Below are 23,120 nucleotides of genomic sequence, written 5' to 3' on the forward strand. Positions count from 1 at the left end.
GTGAAACAGAAGATTTTTCTCTATTTCAGGCATGTATTCCTTAAATTGTTTCTAGAATAGATAACTTTTGAAAGATTAGTTTTCTAGGTCTCAAAATAGGATTGTTTTGCAAAATAAGTTTTTTATCCTATAGCATAACTTTTGCATGTACTGTAATTAATAGCAATGCTTTTCAATTTTTAAATTGTCTGCCAAATTTTTCCAACCTTACTGTTGTCGAATGTCTTCTCCAATATTTTCTTTTGTATAGCATTCACCTCACCGTCCTAGGGCATTCCAAAGTGTGTTTTTTGCAGTGAGGAATGCTCTCCTTGTGGTTCCCAACTCTCTGGACTTCTAAATTACCTGAAATACTTAAAAATAGTCCCTAGCCCTTACCTGATAACTCCTAGTTAAATAGTTACAGCCTCAGAACCATTCAGAGGGCTTGTTAGAGCACAGATGATGGGGCTACCCACAGACTTCTCATTCAGTGGGGCTGGGGAAGGGGCCCAAGACTCTGCATTTCTACCAAGTTCGAAGATTCTACTGATGCTGCTGGACTGGGGACATACTTTGGTAACCTCTATATTAGATCATGCCTTGCTGGTAAGCTAGTTTGTTTTGTTTTGTGTTTTTTGAGATGAAGTCTCGCTCTGTTGCCTAGGCTGGAGTACAGTGGTGTGATCTTGGCTCACTGCAACCTCTGCCTCCCGAGCTCAGGCAATTGATTCTTGTGCCTCAGTCTCCAGAGTAGCAAGGATTACAGATGCCTGCCACCACGCCTAGCTAATTTTTGTATTTTTGTAAAGACAAGGTTTTGCCATGTTGACCAGGCTGGTCTCGAACTCCTGAGCTCAAGCGATCCACTTGCCTCAGCTTCCCAAAGTGCTGGGATTACAGGCATGAGCCACCATGCCCAGCCGGGTAAGCTAGTTTTAAAGCACACTCCCTCACTCCCCAACCCCTGACCAGGTGATTATGGCGTTCAGCCATGCTTGGAAACCAGTGTTCTGGGAATAGTTTACATGGCTTTGTCACTGCTCACATGTCACCTGGGCAGGGAACTGAGCCAGGGAGTAGAAAGCCTTTAAGGTGCCTTCAAGTTTGTAGGGAGGAGCAGATCCCCTCTCAGAGATGTGCAGATGTGTTGGGGGCAGGGAGAGTGCAGGAAGGTAAAGCCTTCAGGCTTTTGGAAGGCCTCTGAGGATTCCCTTTCCAGAATCATTTTAAGGTATCAGAATGAAATGGAGTCAGCATGTGTGAGGATAAATGAGCACCCAGCACAGGAAGTAGCATAGCAGGAATGCAGGGAGTGAGAGCCGTTTTCAATGTTGTTGCCTCTGAACAGATTGGGAGGATGCCCGGAAGACAGATTCTAGGTCCAGCTTCCTCGCTGACTAACTGGGTACCCTGGGGAAGTCACAATCTCTCCTGGCCTTGGTTTCCTGAACATTCTCTCGCCTCTTGAATCGGTCACTGTGATTATTTGATTGTCTGTCTCCTGGGTTGTACTTTGTCTTATCCCCTACCATATCTCTAGCACACAGCACAGAGCCTACCTCACAGAACTTATTAGATGAATGAGTGAAGTTAATGACTATGTTTCTCTTCAATGTTCTATGGGAGTACTTGGCTCAGAGTAGGTATTCTATAAATAACTACTGAATGAACTAATGAATAAACTTACAAGTTACAGGTGTGACTAATCACAGGCTTTTTATCATTTGCGGGAGAAATGCGTATTTTTAAAAAGCTCGTCCAGTAATTAGGTACTAGGGAATCGCATATACAAAAAATTTCCAAGTGTTATAATGTTAGTTGATAACATTTTTACCTGACATGTAAGCATTCTTTTATTATTAGACTTAAAATACTGTACCTGTGGCCGAGTACCGTGGCTCACGCCTGTAATCCCAGCACTTTGGGAGGCTGAGGCGGGCGGATCACAAGGTCAGGAGATCAAGACCATTCTGGCTAACACAGTGAAATCCCGTCTCTACTAAAAATACAGAAAAAAATTAGCTGGGTGTGGTGGCGGGCGCCTGTAGTCCCAGCTACTTGGGAGGCTGAGGCAGGAGAATGGCGTGAACCCGGGAGGCGGAGCTTGCAGTGAGTCAAGATCGTGCCAGTGCACTCCAGCCTGGGCAACAGAGCGAGACTCCATCTCAAAAAAAAAAAAAAAAAGAAAGAAAGAAAGAAAAAGAAAATAATTTATTATATTTGAGGAAGGTCATTAAAATACATATAATATAGTTCCAATACACTGATTTAAAGGCATATGTATTTAATTTTTAAATATACTTTCAAAGCTGTTACGCACAGTTCCATAGTCCAGGTGGTCAATTTCTTCCTGTCCAAGTTGGAAAGCCCTTGAAAGACACAGGATTCAAAAGAAACCTTTATTAATTTTTAACATTTTCTTTTTCCTTCCTTAGGATCTGGTTTTTGTCTAGCAGATCGAGCAAATTGAACCACCATGGGTTTTCCAAAAAGCACATATCCATTAGCTTCCTTTAAGGCTTTTGCTGCTGCTTTTTCATTAGGAAGTCCAATGGAAGCTTGTCCTTTCATACGACCTTCTTTCATCAAACATATATCAAACATGATCTACTGTGTTTCTGATGAAAAGTCAACATATCTTCCAAAAATATATTTAAGGTCCTTTTCTTGAACATGTTTAGCTAAATTCTTTACATAAATTCTACAGTTTGGTTCACCAGGTTCATAACTTCTGAAAACTGAAAGTGTTTCCATTTCTTCTCTAGAAATTCTGTCCTTTTCCAATTCCCTTCTAGAAATACATTCCGATGGCATTTCATCAGAGTCTTTTTTAATCTCTTCTGTGATGTTCAAATTAGGTTTGGGAAAGATTTTTCCAAATCCTATACTGGATGCATCAGCTTCAGTAACAGGTAGATCATTATTTTTTTCTCACAATTTTCTTTCTTCTCTAAATCTTTCTTAAATGCAGCTGGCATGTCGGTAGATATATGGAATTCAATTCTTTTATTACCTACAGATTGTGGTTGGTCAAATACATCCGAAGGTAACAGCACTAGATGTAAACTGTTTTGTGAAGGACACGAAAGTATGTTCAGCATATCCTTTATTTTTCTCTTTTTTCTCACATGGCGCTGCCTTATTGCTTTGGGTCTTTGGGGCTGAAGATTTGCTAGTTCCATTAGTTTGTTCATTCTCTGTTGGTCCTCATCATCACTGCTGTCATCTTCTAATTCTTCACTAGATAATTCCTCATCGTCTTCTGGCCAAGGAGGTTCCTCAGGTGGCTGAGGAGATGTGGGTGGAAGAGGTGGATGCAATGGCATATGGTCTTCAGAGATGGGAGGCCGTGCAGTAATTGATCTAAAAGCTGTGGGCAAATTCATTTTATTCATAAGATGAAGGACCTGTACATAGAACTTAGGCATGCTTGCCAAAGCATTTACTCTGTTTGCTAGGATTGTGCTGGAAGGTGGTGGGTACATATACTTGAGGCATGAATTAAGAAAAGTGAGCCCATGGTTTGGTGTAATTCCATTTTCTACTGTTAAATAACCAAATTCTTTCTTTTCTTTATCGTCTTCAACAGGGTCATCAGACCTTTTTTTTTTTTTTTTTTCAGAGACTGAAGTGGGACATGGGGGGTGAACTTGATCCTGCTCTTTTGCAAATTCAAAGACTAAAGTATGACCTAAAAGTTTCAGCTGATGGAGTCTTGTCAATGCCTTTATAGCTGCTTTTTAGGGAATGTGGCAAAAGCTGTATGTTTCAGCTGCCCCTTATCTGACAGGTCATGCACCAACTGTGCCTTGAAGTACTTCAGCAAGTCCTCTTTCTCCTCAGCGGTCAGCTCAGCTGGCAGGTGCCTCACCAGAAGGGTTCGGTCGGCCGAGGCAGGGAAAGTGAGGAGGAGCTTGTGCATCCCCTTGATATTGCAAATGGCTGATAGAGAGCTGGCATTTTCAAGCAAAAATTGGCCCAGAGACATGTGGGACTCACTGTTTTATATATCAAGATTAATTGTGAAAAGCTGGGCAAGGCTAAAAAGTTAGGTTTTGTTTTTGTTTTTGTTTTTTGTTTTTTTTGAGATGGAATCTTTCTCTGTTGCCTAGGCTGGAGTGCAGTGGCACAGTCTCTACACACTGCAACCTCTGCCTCCTGGGTTCAAGCGATCCTCCCACCTCAGCCTCCCAAGTAGCTGGGATTACAAGCATGTGCCACTATGCTGGGTAATTTTTCTATTTTTAGTAGAGACGGGGTTTCACCATGTTGGCCAGGCTGGTCGAACTCCTGACTTCACCTGATCTGCCTGTCTTGGCCTTCCAAAGTACCGGGATTATAGGAGTTAGCCACTGTGCCTGGCCAAAATTAGGCTTTTAATCAAATAAAATTAAGTGGAACATTTTGAACTGTCCAAGATGGGTAGCATATATTATACTTATGTGAATGAATGTTTTAAATTATGACAAAGGCTCTACCACTTAAGAGTGTGGGCTTCTATGTTTCAGAGAAATTGGTATCTAAAGCAAAGCTTCCCAAATAATGATATAAGATGTCATTTATTTTTATTCTAAAGGAAAGAATAAAATGTTTATATCCATACTTTATCATCACTATTATTATTTTCAACTTTCAGGATCCTCTTACTACATTCTTCCTTCTAGGGAAGACAGTGGTACAATCCCCAGCAAACAGCAGCCCATGGGTGTTTATCAGGGTCAGGATCATAAATTATCAGAACTTAATGAGTCCCTGGTGCTGGATGGCAGACAAGGGGCCGCATGTTTTCATTCTCCACACCTAAACTCTAGGCAGACCAGGGAAGTTGATAATGGCTCCATTTCCTATCCTACTACCAATGAGATATAGGATCTCATGTCTTCGAAAAATTTATTTTTATTAACAAATATAAATGGAAGCTACTAGGATTGATCAGCATCTGCAAGTGGAATGACTCCTATTTGCCATAACTAAATTAGTCCATGCCCCACATTTTGTTCTATTTTTTTGAGACAAAGTCTTGCTCTGTCACCCAGGCTGGAGCACAGTGGTGCAATCTCGGCTCACTTCAACCTCTGCCTCCCAGTTTAAAGCTATTCTTGTGCCTCAGCCTCTCAAGTAGAGAGGTACGTGCTGGCATGCTTAGCTGATTTTTGTATATTTAGTAGAGATGAAGTTTCACCATGTTGGCCAGGCTGGTCGCTAACTCCTGACCTAAAGTAGTCCGCCTGCCTTGGCCTCCCAAAGTGCTGGGATTACTGCATGAGACACTGTGCCCAACCATGCCCCACATTTTATAGATGATAGTTCATACTCTGGAGTACAAGGATTAGTAAGGACCAGAATGGATAACGTTCCTGGGTCAGGCATCATTTTACAGTTTATATGTTGAGTGAATGGAATAGCCCGCAGAAGTATGTAGGATCAAAGGAAATAGTGTAAAGTGATTTAAATGTGTCTGGGGGAGCATCCCTCTTCCTGTTCCCAGTTTCTAGGCATTCTTGCCTTCCGGCTGATCCTGACATTTGGAGTGCTGCAGTAAGTCACTCCATCTAAGACTGTCTACACAAGAAGTGCCTCAATTCCCCTTATTCCTCTCCCGAACCAAAACTACCATTTCTCCATCTGAATAGCTGCCAAGAATGTGTATATTACTGATAAGTTCACCTTGACAGTCCCTGAATGTTCCAATAAATACTAGTCCAGCAAGAAAAATAAAAATGAGTTTTGAGGTTAAATATATACTTCAGACCCTGCTTGGAGATTCCCAACAAATATTAGCTCCAAAAAGTCCCAGGTCAGGAATCCAGTTTAATATTTTAAACCATTTCATATTTTAAAAGGTAGCCTGATAATTCAAAAGACAATGATTGAAATACGGACTCTCATGATTGGAATAAAGACATCATATGATTATGGGAGATTTCCCTATCTATCCTCTTTCAGAAATTTTTTCCTCTTATTTTAGAAATTCTTATTTGAAAGGTTGCCCTTTCCTACTCATCTTTCGATTGTCTGACTCTTTAATAAAGGGAACCAATCCTTGGCTATGTTTTGGGGCTGACATGAACCTGAGAGGCCCAAACAAGGAATTCTTTTCAATTAGGAGCAAGATAAGAAGCATTTGGGGCATGAAATTAACATTGTGGTTTATTACTAATGATGTCTATTAATAACCCTCGGTATCTCTCTTAAACATTTTTGCCTGGTATATCTGGTAGTGCAGGAAAGTGAAAAGTATGAAAAATGTAGAGAATTTGTAGCAGTGTAGAAAGTAATATTTCACGGAGTAGGTAAATATAGCAATTTTCAATTTAAAAACTGCCTTATAAGGTTTATGTGAGCATCAAATGCATATAAATCTTTAACACCCGGTCTGGCACCAATAAATATTTTCTATTAAAAATAACAGAAAAGAGCAATTTCCTTTCACATTTATTGGATACTGGGATTATATGTATCTGGCCTGTGTCTCTATCTTCTGATTTAACATTTTGATAAAAGTAACTTCTTTTGTAACTGATAAGCTTTCCAAGTGGTCAAACTAGTGTGGTTGTCAAATGTGACGCAATTTTCTGTTAAATAACGGAAAACATTTATTAAGTACTTACTGTGTTCCAGGTTTTACTTTAAGCTTTTTGACATATATCATTTCATTTCCATAACAACCTTAAAAGATAAACATTTTTATGATTGCACTCATTTCCCAGATGAGGATACTGATGTTTAAGCAAAATTAAGTAAACATCAGATAAACAGCAATTGGTGGAAAACATTCGAGTATCTTTTAAAATAAATGTGTGATAGTATATGTTTGACATGGAAACAACGTTAGGGATGGCCTATTTTAAATATATCTTTCATAAATAAGAGTAATGAGGCCTACAAAGGGATTGAATCTTATTCTTGATGACCCAGCTGGTAGTCAGACTTAGATCTTTTATCCAGCAAGTGCATTTTATTCAATGATCCTGGGACTGCTTATAGATTATGGTCTATAGATATGAAACTAACCCTAATTAAACATATCTCTGAGCTAGTTGCAGCAGATTGTATTTTCCATAATGAATGAATGTATAGCTATAGCTATATATTCCATCCCACATTCTCTTTTTAAAATATGATATGGACACTGTTCCATCAAGAGATGGGGCCTTTGTTCTGCCACTTTGAAAACGGTTAGACTTTATTTTATTTTACTTTAAAACATTATTTATTTAATATTATATATTTAAGCTGTACAACATGATGTTTTGATATACTTTATACATAGTGAAATGGTTACTATACTCGAGCAAATTAACACATCCATTATGTCACAAGGAAGTAACCCTTTGTGTGTATGTGGTAAGAGCCCCTCTAATCAATGGAATGGCAATATACACGTGTTTGAATTTTAGAACTGTGGTGAAACAGTGATGACAGTCTCCCATGCCCCCTCTTTATGAATAGGGCTGTTCTTAGCAGGGAGTCTACAGCTGTCCCACCATTGAATGTTGAATGTTTCTGGAATAGATAAATTGTCTCATTGATTAACAGTCTTAAGATGGAGACGAATGTAGTTGAGCAGCTGTAAGTCAAAGAATTGCATCTGAGGAGCCACGTCTGTACATGGACCTGAGGTGATTGTGGCGACAAGATCATGGACTTTGAGCTGATACTGCAATAAGACTTGAGGGTTTCAAGAGAGGAATGGTATATTTTGCATGTGCTAGGGTTGTGAATTATTGTGGCCAGAAGCAAACTGTGGCAGATGGCATTTCCAAAGTTGGCCATACAAATATACATCCCATGCTGTATGCTATTCTTACAACGTGATAATGACATTTCTTTGTTCCCTCTGCTTGAAACTGGATGTAACTTGGTAACTGTCCTGAGCTATAGAATGCAATGGAGGTGGCACTGGGTGACTTCTGAAGTTAGCACATCAAAGGTGATGTGGCTTCTGCTTGGCCCTCACTCCCTCTTGGGATGCACACCTGTGGAACCGAACTCAGTTATCATGTTTTGAGGAAGCCCAGGCCACATGGAGAAGCCAGGTGAACATGTTCTAGCCAACACCTTCAACTAGGTTCTCAGCCAATAGCTAACAAAACCATGCTAGTGAATGAACTTTTAGATGATCAAGACCTCAATCTTCAAGGACTCTAAAGACTTCAAAGATTTTTAGGCCTCCATCTCAGGCCTCAGGTATCATGGAGCATAGACATGCTATTCTCTCTGTGCTCTGTCCAAGTTCCTGACCTACAGAATCTATGAGTACAATAACTGGTTGTTTTATGCCACTAGGTTTTGGGATAGTTTATTATTCAATTATATTAAATGAAACTCTGGTCAGTTAAGAATAATATTGAATGCCCAAATAAGTATATAACCATTGTTTGGTTACCACTGGTATAAAATAGGGTACATTTTGACTGCAAGTAACAGAAACTTAACTTAAGCCAGTTTTAAAAATAGAAGATATATCATCTCACTTAACAGAGCCCAGAAGTCAGATGAGCTTTAAGTCTGGTATTCTGAGTGGCTCAGCGATATCATTGAGGAACTCAGACTCTTTGAATTCATAGAGCATTCTCAGGATAGCATTATTTTAGTCTAAAAGCAGGATGCTTTTGAAAGTTGCAAGTTTCCTATACAGTCAAAATTATGTCTAGAAGAAAGAGACTTCTGTGGTTCTCTCTTAGGAGTAGGAAATTTGCTTAAAAGCAATCCCCAACCCCATGAGGTTTTCCCTGCTATCTCATTGTAAGATGAAAATTCTTATTTACTAGACTATGAAATGAACATGATTGGCTCAGCCAGTTGTCTGGGGCAGGGTGAATACTGGGAAGTTGCCTTCGTGTCCATTATTTCCTTCTCTTATTTATCTTACTCCAATGATGAACAGGAAGAACAGGGTTTAGTTAATGCAAGGCAATAGAATTTGCAATTAAAAAAAATAGAGGGTTTCACTTTGGTGCTGGAGCCCAGTGGCATGATCATGGCTCATTGCAGCCTCAACCTCCTAAACTCAAATGATTCTCTCACCTCGGCCTCCTGAGGAACTGGGACTATAGGCATACCCCACCACACCCAGCTAGTTTTTTTGATTTTTTAAGTAGAGGTAGGGTCTCACTAAATTGCTGGTCTAGAACTCCTGATCCCAATTGATCTACCCACCTCAGCCTCCCAAAGTGTTGGGATTACAGGCGTGAGACACTATGCATGGTCAGGATTTGCAATTCTCGATCATGCTTACAAGTAGCCTACCTATAATCAGATCTAGAGAATAAATAGGAGATGATATTGAGAAATAAAAATAAAATTCCAAGCTTCCCAAATGACTGAAAGGACCCCCTCTTGGCCAAGGGGACCCTAGAGAAACCTTAAAAACTGAGTTCTTAGCCATGGCAGGGTAGGAAGTCAGACACACCTCATTATATCCCCTCCCTCACTAAACACCATTAGGCTTTCTTCCCTAAGGGTTAAACAAAACCAGTCCTTTTGAAAGACTGGGTCCTCCACTGATATCAACCAACTGCCTGATGCTGCCCCTCCTTTTTGTGACTTCAATACAGCAGCCAACCAGCATTTCTTCCTGATAAAAGACCGTTGACCATGAGATGGTTCTGGACAGTCTTTGAAGGCTATGCACAGAGGGCCTTTTTGTCCTCTGCTTCACATTTGGCTGTATAGGGCCTAACTGTAATACATTTAAATGTTAAGTCTCCACCCCAAAGTGAACATGAGATACATGCTGTGTACATGTTAGCCTACTACACATGCCCATGCCTCCACTTCACAAATGTTCACAGCTCCTCCTGTAATCTGTGGGATATGTGTAGTTGGTAACCCCTATCAACATATATCCTTGTCTTATTCTTCCCAACCTCAAGGTGCCTGTTTTTGGCTTCTGGCAGGAAGCTACATTTTCCAGCCTGTCAGAATGGCCATCTTGCAGGCTGCAACCTTTATGAGAAATAAAACTCTCCTTTCTAAATTTAGGAACCTTGGGTTGGGTGCGGTGGCTCATGCCTATAATCCCAGCACTTTCGGAGGCCAAGGCAGGTGGATCCCTTGAGCTCAGGAGTTCGAGATCAGCCTGGGCAACACAATGAGACCCTAAAAAAAAAAAAAAAGAAAAAAGAAAAAACAATTTATGAACCTTGTCATTCTTCAGTTGACAATCAATGTGCAATGTTTGAAGTTTCTTTAAAGATGAGCTTTGTAAGGCAGATCTTATAAAGGCAAATGTACATTCCCATCGCTGACTTAGACATGAGTGTTTGCTACCAGGTGAATAGTGTCTGTTAATGGTCTCACCTGTGAATAAATGAGAGAAACAAGTATGTAGGGCACTGTGATATTGTGATTATAATATTATATTATAAGAAATATATCCTTCCAACCCCCATTTTCTAGCACGCAGCTTCTACAACCTCTGGAATCTCTGAAGTGATATGTCTTTTTACATGCTGATGAGATGACTAATGGCTGGTGGCCCCTAGATAGCTGCAGGGTGGGGGCTGGTTTCTAGGGGAACCAGTCATGTGATTAGAGAGTTGTAACTTTCAGCCCCACTTCGTGACTGAAGGTTGAGTTGATTACCAATGGCTGATGATTTAATCAATCAGGCCCGCATAAGGAAGCCTTCATAAAAACGCAAAAGGACAGGGTTCAGAGAGCTTCCGAGCTGCTGAACACATGCAGGATGACCTGCTGGAGAAGGCATGGACACTCTGCCCCCGTCCCCCATGTCTTGCCCTAAGCATCTCTTCTGTTTGGCTGTTTCTGAGTTGCATCCTTTTATAATAGATCATAAATGTAAGTAACATGTTTCCTGGAGTTCAGTGAGCTATTCTGACAAATGATTGAGCCCAAAGGGAGGTTATGGGAGTCCTTCAATTTATAGCTGGTGAGTTAGAAGCACAGGTCACAGTCTGGGGCTTGTGACTGGTATCTGAAGTGTGGGTAGTCTTGTGGGAATGAGCTCTTAACCTGTGGGGTCTGACACTGTCTCCACATAGATAGTCTCAAAATTAACCTAAGTTGTAGGGCACAGTTGAGTTAAACTTTGGGCAGTTGGTGTCTGTCAAAGAATTGATGTGTACTGAAGGAGTGTGAGTAAAGAGAGGAAAAACAGTTGTTTTTTCCTTACTCAGTCATAAATATATGATCCACATGTTAATTAATTTTCTGAGGTATAGCAGGTAAGAATCCAGGCTTTGGGTTCAGACTGATGTGAGTTTCCTCATCTGTAAAGTGAAGACAATATTTTCTACCTTGCTAGGTGGTTGTAAAATTAAACAAAATGGGCCAGGTGCGGTGGCTTATGCCTGTAATCCCAGCACTTTGGGAGGCCAAGGCAGGCAGATCATGAGGCCAGGAGTTCGAGACCTGTCTGGCCAACATGGTGAAACCCCGTCTCTACTGAAAATACAAAAAAAAAAAAAAAAAAAAAAAAAAATTTGCTGGGCATGGTGGCAGGTGCCTGTAATCCCAGCTACTTGGGAGGCTGAGGCAAGAGAACTTTTTGAATCTGGGAGACGGAGGTTGCAGTGAGCCAAGATTGTGCCACTGCACTCCAGCCTGGGTGACAGGACGAGATTCCATCTCAAAAAAAAAAAAAAAAATTAAATGAAATGATGTATGTGAAGAAGTTTGTGCCCAGTAGTGTTCCTGATACATAGAAAGTATTCAATAAATGATTTTTTTAACTTTTTTTTTTTTAATAAAAAGTACTCAGTATGACCTATGAAAAAGTGTTAAGTACTACATGGAGGTATCCCTGCATTTCAAGTGTTTTTGTTGACTACAGTTGCAATGATACAATATTTGCCAGCCAAATAAAATATTTCCCAATGGATATATACTGAAAGTAGCAAACAAATAAAGTGTAAACATATGACTTAACTTGCATGCTTTACATACAAGCATAGTTATATTTAGCTTAAGACACAACTAAGGTATTTCATTCTTTAAATGTATATATTACAGTATATAATTTAATCTCAGTAAAATAGAAAAGCATTTTTATGACATATTTCTAATTCATTGTTATTTTATTACTTATACATATGATACATATTTATTTCTAAAACAAATATATCTCTTTGGCCACCTATTTTATTTTCTTAGGATACAGGCGGTACATTACTCATGAATGGCAGTGTGTGTCACTTATTTATCTTTCCAAAGTATCTAAAAGTGAATGAAGCTTGAATTGGGCAAGGAAGTATCATAAATTAAAAAGTGAATCTCTAAGAAAAGCTGGAAAATGGTTTGAATAAAATTAAAGTACATTTTGCCATAAAATGTAACTGTCAAAGTGGCATGAACCCAAATATGAATTAGAATTGAATTGAATTTGTATTTTTATCTGCACTAAAGAATCATTTTGAAATCATTGATCTTGGCCAGCTTAAATCTTTATTTTTCTGATAACATGTCAATCAGGTATAAAGGTGGTGAGAGACAATTTAAACCTGTGCATTTATTTGTCAATAAAACCTATGGTCTTATTGGTTTTTTCTCAGTTGCATTGTTTTATCATGTCAATATTTCATAAGATTATATGACTGACTAATGGGAATAGCTATTACCACTGTTGATGTACTTTGAAAATAGCAATCTATATTTTTTGGACCAGAAAGGAACAAAATATGTACCTTTGACCTTACTGAGCATAAAAGTAAGTTAATGTAAATGAAATTTATCTATTATTTCACCTATTCACAATTAGCTTCTTATAGCCTCAGGAATAAACATTAGAATGGGTAATTTACCCTTTTTGGGTTTGTAAGAATGACTTATGAATCCCAAAATTCTTCAAAAGGGAACTTAGAGAGCAGAAATACCTTAATGCAAGCCGGAAAAAAACAGACAATGGGCATTTTTGCATAAGTCTTTTTCTCATTAAAGTGATTGATGCATATTTTCTGTGGACATAAAAGATAAAAACACATAAGCCAAAGGAAAGCAATCCTGTTCAATCTAATATCCAGAGACACCCACGGTTAATATCAGTGCATGTCCTTCTAGTCTTTTTTCCATACATAAAATTCCTTTTCCAAAAATATAATCTATATGTTATGTAATAACCTGATATTTTACCAAATGAAATTCTGTACTTTCTATTTTATGTATACACTTTGTCAAGACACTAATAAGCTGAAGCAGTTCATTTTTACTATACCATTTTTCTCCATCTAATGCCTTGCTTCTTGTGTTTAATCACTTGAGCATGTGGCTTATGCAGCTAGATAATTTGCTTTTATAAAATACCCTGTGTTCTCTAAGTGTTTTTTTTTGCACTGATTTGTCGGTTGTTATAGTTAAGTTGTAGTTTAAATATACTTTCAATATAATGTAAAGGTTTTTCCCTGCAATACATCTCCACACAAAACTGGAATATTTTAATCAGATTTTTATTTGTAAAACATGGTTAATTGTTAGATTTAAGGCCATGCCCATAGCTATTTTGGTGAATATGTCTGGGGAAGGTGTGTAGTAGCCAGCTTCCAAGATGGTGCCCAATGATTGTTGCTTCCTGGTATTCACACCGTTGTGTAGTCCCCTCCCACGCTGAATAGAACTGAGCTGTTCACCAAAAAGTTATTGTGGTTGTGTGACTCCCAAGTCTAGACTATGAAAGGCATTATAGCTTTCTTCTACCTTCCTCTCTTTTGTACCCTCATCCTGGGGGAAGCCAGCTGCTATGACATGAGTACATTGAGTGGATCTATGGAGGGGTCCATGTGTCAAGGAACTGAGGCCTTTGCCAATAGCCATCTGAGTGAACTACTTGGAAATGAATCCTCTGGCCCCAGTCAAGCCTTCAAATGATTGCAGCCCTGGCTGACAGCTTGTCTGTGCCTCTTGAGAGACTGTGAGCCAGAACCAACAGCTGAACGGTTCTTGAATGCTTGACGTACAGAAACTGTGTGAGATAGTAAATGTTTACTTTTTGCTTCAGACCTTTAAATTTTGGGGGAGTAATTTGCCATGCAGTAATAGATAGCTGGTATAAACTGAAAGTAGAGACATGTATTAAGTATTTTCTGAAATAAAAATAGCTTAGGAGAATACTGTATTTTATCAAGAGGTCAGATAAGGTTTAACTATACTTACTAATGCAAAGTGTAGAATTTGAAGGGCAACAGTATCTTTAACTTAAGACATTTTATGTCATTGAAGTTTTGTTTTGATCTAAGTTTTTCTCCTTAGTTTTTATAGTTATGATCAACAGAAAACATATTCAAAGGAAATAAACAATAATATCAACATTTCAATAAGAGTCTTTATGTGTATATGATAAAACTTTTTTTGAAATTTATGTACCTTTCATTTTATCACAATATTATGAGTCATAAAGAATTGCTGTGATCCAGGAAACCCATAGACACAAAACCAAAAGCTACAGATTTTTCTTTTTTGTCTCCCATCTTACGTCCAATGGTAACAAGTTAAACAGTTTGGTGTGTATCCTTCTATAGTCCTTTGGTCATATAGAATTAGGTAAACATATAAATATAATAATTTTGCCTTTTTTACAAATGTAAAATCATGCTCTACATACTACTTTGCAATATATTGTTTAGAGAAAGTATGTATAGTACAGATAGGTCTAATTTATTTTAAAATAACTCCTCGAGAGTTTATAGAAGAGGTTAGCAAACTATGACTTATGGGCCAAATTTGTCCTATTGCCTATTTTTATATGGTTTATGAGCTAAGAATGGTGTTTACATTTTTGAATGATTGGGGGAAAATTAGAAGAATAGTATTTCTTGATGTGAAAATTAGATGAAATTGAAATCACAGTGTCCATACAAAAAGTCTTATTGGGACACAATCATGCTCATTTTTTTTACATATTGTCTCAACTCACTCGAGTAGTTGCAACAGGAATATTGCAAAACCTAAAATATTTCCTTTCTGGCTCTTTACAGAAAACATTTGCCAGTTCCCAGTCTACACTTACACTGTCCAATGGAAATACAATGCAAACCAGAAGTGTAATTGTAAGTTTTCTAATGGCCACAGTTTTTAAAATAAGAATAATTAATTTTAACATTTTATGTTTTAGTTAACTAGAACATTATCATTTCAGCATGTACTTAATATAAAACATTATTGAAATTTTTTGCACACTTATTTTTTACCATAAGTCTCTAATATCCAGTATAGATTTTACACTTCTAGCACATCTTGGATAGCCACATTTCACATGTGACTAGTGACTACTGTATTGGGCAGTGTAGTTCTGTACTGCAGATATATCACAGTTTTTAAATATATAGCTTGCTAATATACATTCATGTTGTTCCAAGTTGCTATTGTCGTTATAAGCATTGCTATCCTTATAAATATTTATTTCTAAGAAATATAGAGTCCCAGAAGAGGAATTGCTGAATAAAAGATGTGCACTATTAATTTTAATAGATACAAGAAATTTGTTTTGGGAATGAGATTCAAATGTAAAAGCATGCTGATTGTAGTTTGTCACAAAAAGTTTTTTGTGTTCTTTATAGAAGAAATAACATTTTCATTGGCACTTTAAAATCTGTATTAAATAAAATCCCCATTTTTTGTTTGTTTGTGTGGTAACTGGCTTAGTCTGTGCCAGCTGCTATAACAAAGATATCATAAAACTGGATAACGTATAAACAACAGAAATTGGTTTCTCATAGTTCTGGAGGCTGGGAAGTCCAAGATCAAGGGACTGGCAGATTCAGAGACCCACTTCCTAGGTGGCTGTTTTTTCCCTGTAACCTCACGTGGCAGAAGGGGTGAGAGATGTCTCTAGAGGCTTTTTTGTAATCCCATTCATGAGGGCTTTGCTCTTATGTCCTAATCACTTATCAAAGGCCCTACATTTTAATACTATCACCTAGGTGGCTAGAATTTTAATATATGAAATCATGGGGGGACATAAACATTTAGTCCATTGCATTCTGCTTTTGTTCTCCCCAAATCATGTCTTTCTCACACACAAGATACATTCAGTTTATATCAATAGCCCCCAAAGTCTTATCTCATTCTAGCATCAACTTAAATGTTTAAAGTCCAAAGTCCTATATAAATATCATCTAAATTAGGTATGAGTGAGACTCAAGGTATGATTCATTCTGAATCATGTTGCTCTTTGGCTGTGAATCCGTGAAATCAAACATATAATGTGCTTCCAAAATATAATGGTGGGAGAGCAAACAACATTAAACCTTGAGTCTTTTTAAGTAAAAAAGCTTTTTAGAGACAGAGTCTCACACTGTCACCCAGGCAGGAGTGAAGTGGTGCAATCATAGCTCACTGTAACCTCAAATTCCTAGGCTCAAGTGACCCTCCTGCCTTATTTGAAATTGTGTAAATTAATACATTTTGATATATCTTCATTACAGAACTACACTCTTCAATACAGTAATCACTAACCACACTTGAAATGTGCTATTCCAGATGTGCTATAAGTATCAAATCTATACTGGATATTAGAGACTTAGTATGAAAAATAAAATCTGAGTAGCTAGGACTACAGACACATGACACCACACCCAGCTAACTTTTAAACTTTTTGTAGAGATGGGGTCTTGCTATATTGTCCAGGCTGGTCTTGAACTCCTGGCCTCAAGTTATCCTCCCACCTTGGCCTCCTAAGGTGCTGGGATTATAGGTATGAGCTACCACACCCAACCAAACCTTAAGTCTTGAGAATAATTTTCTTTGGCTTATCCAGACCCACTGGGACAGTGGTCCTGTCTTCAGGACCCACTGTGGTTGCAGCCCCATACCCATGACTCTGGGTAGCCCTACCCCATGGCTTTGCTGGCCATTGTCCTTGTTGGGGCTCCTTGCAATGGCTTTTCCCCACAGGCAGCCCTCTGTCTGGGTCCTGTGGCATAATTTAAAATCTAGGTGGAGGCAGCCATGCCTCTACAGCTTTGCTGGGTGCAGCACATGGGACTCATACCTGGAGTGATTGAGGAGTACGGTTATGGAGTTTGGGGTAAGGAAGCCCATGACGTGATGTGCTGAACAGTAGTGGCCCCTCATTTGAAATTGCTCGGCCCCCTGGGTGTTTGAATTCTTGGCCTGTGATTTTAAGTATAGCCTTGATGTTCTCCAAAATGTCTTTGGGGTCATTCTTCCATTGTATTGGACAATAGAGTGTGCAATACATCTTATCTGGACTTCTATTTAGATGGCTGACTAATCTCCCTATTGTCCTGATGAATAGCACCTGGCTCCATTGAGATAGCTGATCCATGCTAATTTCCTGATCAAATTTGGTCACACCCTTCATGTTCTCTTCCATACAGGCTTTCTCATTTTTTTTCTAACATGAATAGGCTGAGAATTGTCTAAATCTTTAAGTTCTGCTTCCCTTTTCATTAATAATTATTTTGTAAGTCATTTCTCTCTTCTCACACTTTGCAAGAAGCAGTCAAGAGAAGCCAACTGCACTTTCAACACTGCTTAAAACTTTCCTTAGCTGATAAGTCCTTCTGGATTCTGAGGTGGATTAGGTGCCGCTGTTGCTGCTTGAGTGTGCTGAATTCAGAACCATAGCCAGACATGGGGCTGGAAGATGAGTGAAAGATGCTGACCAGGTCCGAAGATCTCATGGAGGAGGAAGAGCAAGAGGAGGAATTACTGGATCCCCTAACAACACAAAGAGAGCAATGCAAGCAGCTGGAGAAATGTGTAAAGGCCAGGAGTGGCTAGAGCTCTGTGATGAGTGTATATCCTTCCAGTCACAAAGAAGAGAATGCCATGGAGGAGCTTTGGACTTTTTGCATGCAAGGGACCACTGAGTGACCCACAAACTCTTTAACAGCTTGAAATAAATGTGCAGACATATTTACTTCAGCCTTCATCACCTTGGCATAAGGATCTTTCCTTATGGTTTTGAATATGCCATTTGCTTCTAATTTGTGTAACTGTAAGTTTATATTAACCTCGTGGATTTTGGCTTAGACAAGTAGCTTCTATGTAATTAGCAGTGATTCTATCTTAATGAAGTTCTGTGATCTACAAAAACAAAGTTTCCTCAGCCAAATATCCAATTTCTTTGCTCGCAAATTCTACCTTCCACAAAACACTAGAACATGAACACAATTCAACCAAGTTCTCTTCCAGTTTATAATGAGAATTGCCTTTCTTCCATTGCCCAATAACATGTTCCTCTTCCTCATTTCCATCTGAGTCTTCATCAGAATAGCCTTTACTGTCCATATTTCTACCAACGTTCTGTTCGTGACCACTTTGGAATTCTCTAAGAAGATTGAGGTTTCCTCTACAGCAAACTTTCCTCCTTTCTCTCTGGGACTTCATCAGAATTGCCCTTCGTGGGACATTCATGGCAATGTAGGGTTTTTTTTTTGTTTTTGTTTTTATTTTTTTTCTAGCATGAACCTTGAAACTCTTCCAGCCTCTACGCATTACCCAATTCCAAAGCTGCTTCCACATTTCTAGGCATTTGTTACAGCAACATGCCCACTTCTTGACACAAAAATCTGTATTAGGATTCTCCAGAGAAAAAGAACTAATAAGATATATGTACATATAAATATTTATTATGAAAATTGGCTCACACAATCATGAGGCTGAGAAGTCCCATGACCTGCCGTCTGCAAGCTGCAGGCCCAAAGAAGTCAATGGTGTAAGTCCCAGTTTGAGCCTGAGGGTCTGAGAACCAGGAGTACCAATGCCCAAGGGCAGAAGAAGATGGATGTCCCAGCTCTAAGAAAGACAGCAAAGTTGCCTTTTCCCCAGCTTTGTGTTCTATTTGGGCCCTCAACAGATTGGATGATACCCACCCATGTTGATGAGAGTGATCTTTACTCATTCCACTGATTCAAATGCTAATCTCTTCTGGAAACACTCTCATGAATACCCCCAGAAATAATATTTACCTGCCACCATTCATCCCTTATTAGTTCAGTCAAGTTGACACACAAACTTAACCATCACAGTAACCAACTTCGGTAGTAAAAATAGTGTTTGTTTTTAAATGTCTTACATTTCCCAGTTTCAAACATATTATTTCCCATGATCCTTTGGCAACCTTGTGTAGGATTGTTTTCTGTTTTTTTCTTCTTATTTCATAGCTGAAGACACTGAAACTCAGAGATGTTAAGTGACCTCCCTGAAGACAATACACAGCTCAAAGGATAGAGCCAGGACACAGGATAAGTTCTGCATTAGAGTAAGATGTCCTTCCTAGTGCTATGTTGCCTGTCTAGTTCATTTGTTAATCTATTAAAAAAGTAAACATACAAAAATTTCTCAGCATCACTAATGATCAGGGAAATGCAAATCAAAACCACAAAGTGATACCACCTTACTCCTGCAAGAATGGCCCTAATAAAAAAATGAAAAAATAATAGATGTTGGTGTGAATGCAGTGAATAGGGAACACTTCTACACTGCTGGTGGGAATGTAAACCAGTATAACCACTATGGAAAACAGCGTGGAGGTTCCCTAAAAAACTAAAAGTAGAACTACCATTTGATTCAGCTATCCCACTGCTGGGTATCTACCCAGAGGAAAAGAAGTCGTTATACGAAAAAGATACTTGCATATGCGTATTTATAGCAGCACAATTCACAATTGCGAAAACATGGAACCAACCCAAGTGGCCATCAATCAACGAGTGGATAAAGAAACTGTGGTATATATATATGTATATGATGGAATACTACTCAGCCATAAAAAGGAATGAATGAATGGCATTTGCAATGACCTGGATGAGATTGGAGACTATCATTCTAAGTGAAGTAACTCAGGAATGGAAAACCAAACATCATATGTTCTCACTCATAAGTGGGAGCTAGGCTATGAGGATGCAAAGGCATAAGAATGACACAATGGACTTTGGGGACTTAGGGGGAAAGGGTGGGAAAGGGGTGAGTGATAAAAGACTACAAATTGGGTGCAGTGTATACTGCTCGGGTGATGGGTGCACGAAAATCTCACAAATCACCACCAAAGAACTTACTCATGTAACCAAACACCACCAGTCCCCCAATAACCTATGGAAAAAAATCTGACAAAAAATAACAAATAAAATTTATTAATTTTGTCAGTCAAAAAAATATCTTCTTGGTATCTGTTGTGTGGGAAGCACTATGCTCATTCTTAAGGTTTCAGTAGTGGATAAGACCAGTGAGCTCCTGCCCCAGCCAAATCCTGAGGGATATAAAAGGTGGCAAATCGGTGAAGCACCTGTACAAAAGAAACATAATTCAATTGCTTTAAGCATACTTGAGTCCCTATTTCACATAGAAGAAGCCCTTCATCTCATTAGAGGGATTGTGATCAAGTGATGATAAAAAAAGACAAGGACACAGAATGATCTCAGTTTGCCTCCTGAATGAACCACTTAAAGCCTCAAGCACTTTAAATCATTGAGACATTTAACTACTTTCAGGGATGCATGAGAATTTTAGACTTGTTACTTGACCATCTGCTTTCCCAACTCCAAGCCCAGTCAGTTAATATAATGGTCAAATGCAAGTATAGTTCTTGTAACTATATTTGTTAGAAAATAACATAATTTATCCATGTGATGAAACATCTGGGCTTGGAATTCTAACGTACAACATCAGTCTTTCAACTGGCACTAGGAGAATCAAAGGCTTGAATTTTAGTAAAAAAAAAAAAAAAATACACGAGACTTATAACTATTTTCTCCATAAGAAGAACCAGGGTATATGTGTGAATGTGTGTGTGCGTGTGTATAATGGCCAGTGGAGGTGGAATTATTTCAATTATGAAATGCCCAATAAGAATTTTGTTTTTCGTGTACCCATTCTCAATGCTTTCAGTTGTCTGGCCATCCCTCACCCTGCCAATCTACTCTCTATTCTTCTCTACCCTGTTCCTGGCTCCAGGAGGTTCACCTTTGTGGGTCAATCCATTGCATCCTATTGGGTTTGGCCAATGGGGGTTTCCAGCAGAGAGTAAGAGGGTGGAAGGAGAATGAAGTAACACTCCAGCAGTTTGCTGGGTGAGAGTAGAGGGTGTTTTTCACAGTTACTTTGGAAATCACTCCTTCCTTGTAGTCCTTCAAGTCAAAGAGTGAGCTCCCTGCAGTTGCTAGCATTGGTGTGTTTCACCATTCTTTGTTGATTTCCCTGAACCCTGACCACATCTTTGTAAATAATTTCTTTTCAACTCCTCTCAACATTCCTTTGATGTAGCAACTGTTTTCTGCTGTCCTGCCAGGACAGCATATGATAAATTTCTTATTTTGTGAGAAGTTATTGTTTATTATTATTTGTAGACCTTTATAAGTACATAAGTGGCAGACCATCATTTTGACTTTTGGTAAACATTTTTGAAGACAACTTTGGATTCCTATCAAAGTACACTTAGATATTCTTAAGTTGCCGGAGTATGCATTGTATGCTAACTATGCATTTAAAAACAACTTTCCTTGGTAGAAGAACTCATCAAAAAATATTTGGAAAGGGCAATGACCTTTTGTAAAGACATCCCATTTAAATGTTTTATATTTTTACCTTGACTTTTTTCATTAAACAATATGCATTATTTATTAATAAGGCCATTCACAGGGACAGGCAGCAAATGGGCAAATTGGCCTTTCCATTAAACTTTTAATGCTAACTTTATAATGAGTATGCTGAACTGCTATATATAAAATAATTCTCTCTCCCCTCTTTACCCATACAGAGAAAAACTATAGTAGGTCCCAGTGCTGGTGTGTATATACAAGGTCTATTTCTTTCTGAATGCTTTTCTGATCTAAATTTATAAAATTCACCCCTTCCAATGCTGCTGTCATCAGATTCCCAAGTCCATTCATTAGAATTATGTATGCATGTATTTCAAGTTCATATCTCCCCCTGTGGAATCCTGAACTTTATCTACAATGTCCTCCGAAATATACTTAAGAAATAAAAATCTGATTATGTTACTGATATGGTTTGGCTCTGTGTCCCCACCCAAATCTCATCTTGTAGCTCCCATAATTCCCATATGTTGTGGGAGGGACCCAGTGGGAGATGATTGAATCATGGGTGCAGGTCTTTCCCATGCTGTTCCTGTGATAATGAATGGGTCTCACAAGATCTAAATGGTTTTTAAAATGGGAGTTTCCATGCACAAGCTCTCTCTTTGCCTGCTGCCATCCATGTAAGATGTGACTTGCTCCTCCTTGCCTCTGCCATGATTGTGAGGCCTCCCAGCTATGTGGAATTGTAAGTCCAATTAACCTCTTTCTTTTTAAATTGCCCAGTCTCGGGTATGTCTTTATCAGCAGTATGAAAACAGACTAATACAGTTACTGTCTGCTTAAATGTCTCTTTTTGCTCCCCGTTGCCCACCAACTAATTCTTAGGGCCACACAAGTATGTTTAGAATCTGTTACCCATCTTTCTCCCCTTACCTCCTGCTTTGCTTCCTTCTTCTTCATTCTTACCCAGGACTGCTGCAGCCATAGAAAATCTCAGGTCACAGAAAACCCAATGCGCTTATTATCCTCCAGATGCCCTCACATGCTGAATTCACCTAACAACAGAATTTCAAAATTCCTGAAGCAAAAACTGACAGAAATGAAAGGAAACAGACAAGTCCACAATTGTAGTTGGAGATTTTAAACTTCCTCTTAAAGTAATTGAAAAACCTAGCAGACAGCAAATCAGTAAGGCTGCAGAACTGAACAACACTATCAACCAACTGGAATCAAATTGATGTTTTTAAAACCTTCCATCAAAAACCAACGGAATAATAGCCTTTTCAAAGTATGTAGAGCATCTTCAGGACAGATCATATCCTGGGACATAAAACAAATCTTAGCACATTTAAAATAGTTGAAATCATTAAAAATGCTCTCTGAATACAATGTATAAAACCAGAAACCAATAAGAGAAAGATAACAGAAAAAACTCCAAACGCTTGGAAATTAAGCAACACACTTCTAAATAATCCATGGGCTGAAGAGGAAATCTCAGGGAATTTGGAATATATTTTGAACTAAACAAAAATAAAAACAAAACATAACAAAATTTGTGGGTTGTAGCTAAAACAGTACTTAAATTAAAATTTATAGCATTAGCTGCTTATATTAGAAAAGAAGAAAGATCTCAAAGAAGTAATCTTACTTTCCACCTTAAGAAACTAGAAAAAAAGAGAA

The 23,120-nt window shown here is 38.5% G+C and overlaps 2 pseudogenes; one reads left to right on the forward strand and one right to left on the reverse strand.

Annotated features, from left to right (window-relative positions):
- Nucleotides 1-2,377: 2,377 nt before the first annotated feature.
- Nucleotides 2,378-3,942, reverse strand: LOC470845 (RNA-binding region-containing protein 3-like; annotated as a pseudogene).
- Nucleotides 3,943-17,535: 13,593 nt separating this feature from the next.
- On the forward strand, nucleotides 17,536-17,807 carry LOC107970477 (cytochrome b-c1 complex subunit 6, mitochondrial-like; annotated as a pseudogene).
- Nucleotides 17,808-23,120: the final 5,313 nt, after the last annotated feature.

This window comes from Pan troglodytes, chromosome 2 (assembly GCF_028858775.2).
Source record: "Pan troglodytes isolate AG18354 chromosome 2, NHGRI_mPanTro3-v2.0_pri, whole genome shotgun sequence".
NCBI lineage: Eukaryota > Metazoa > Chordata > Mammalia > Primates > Hominidae > Pan > Pan troglodytes.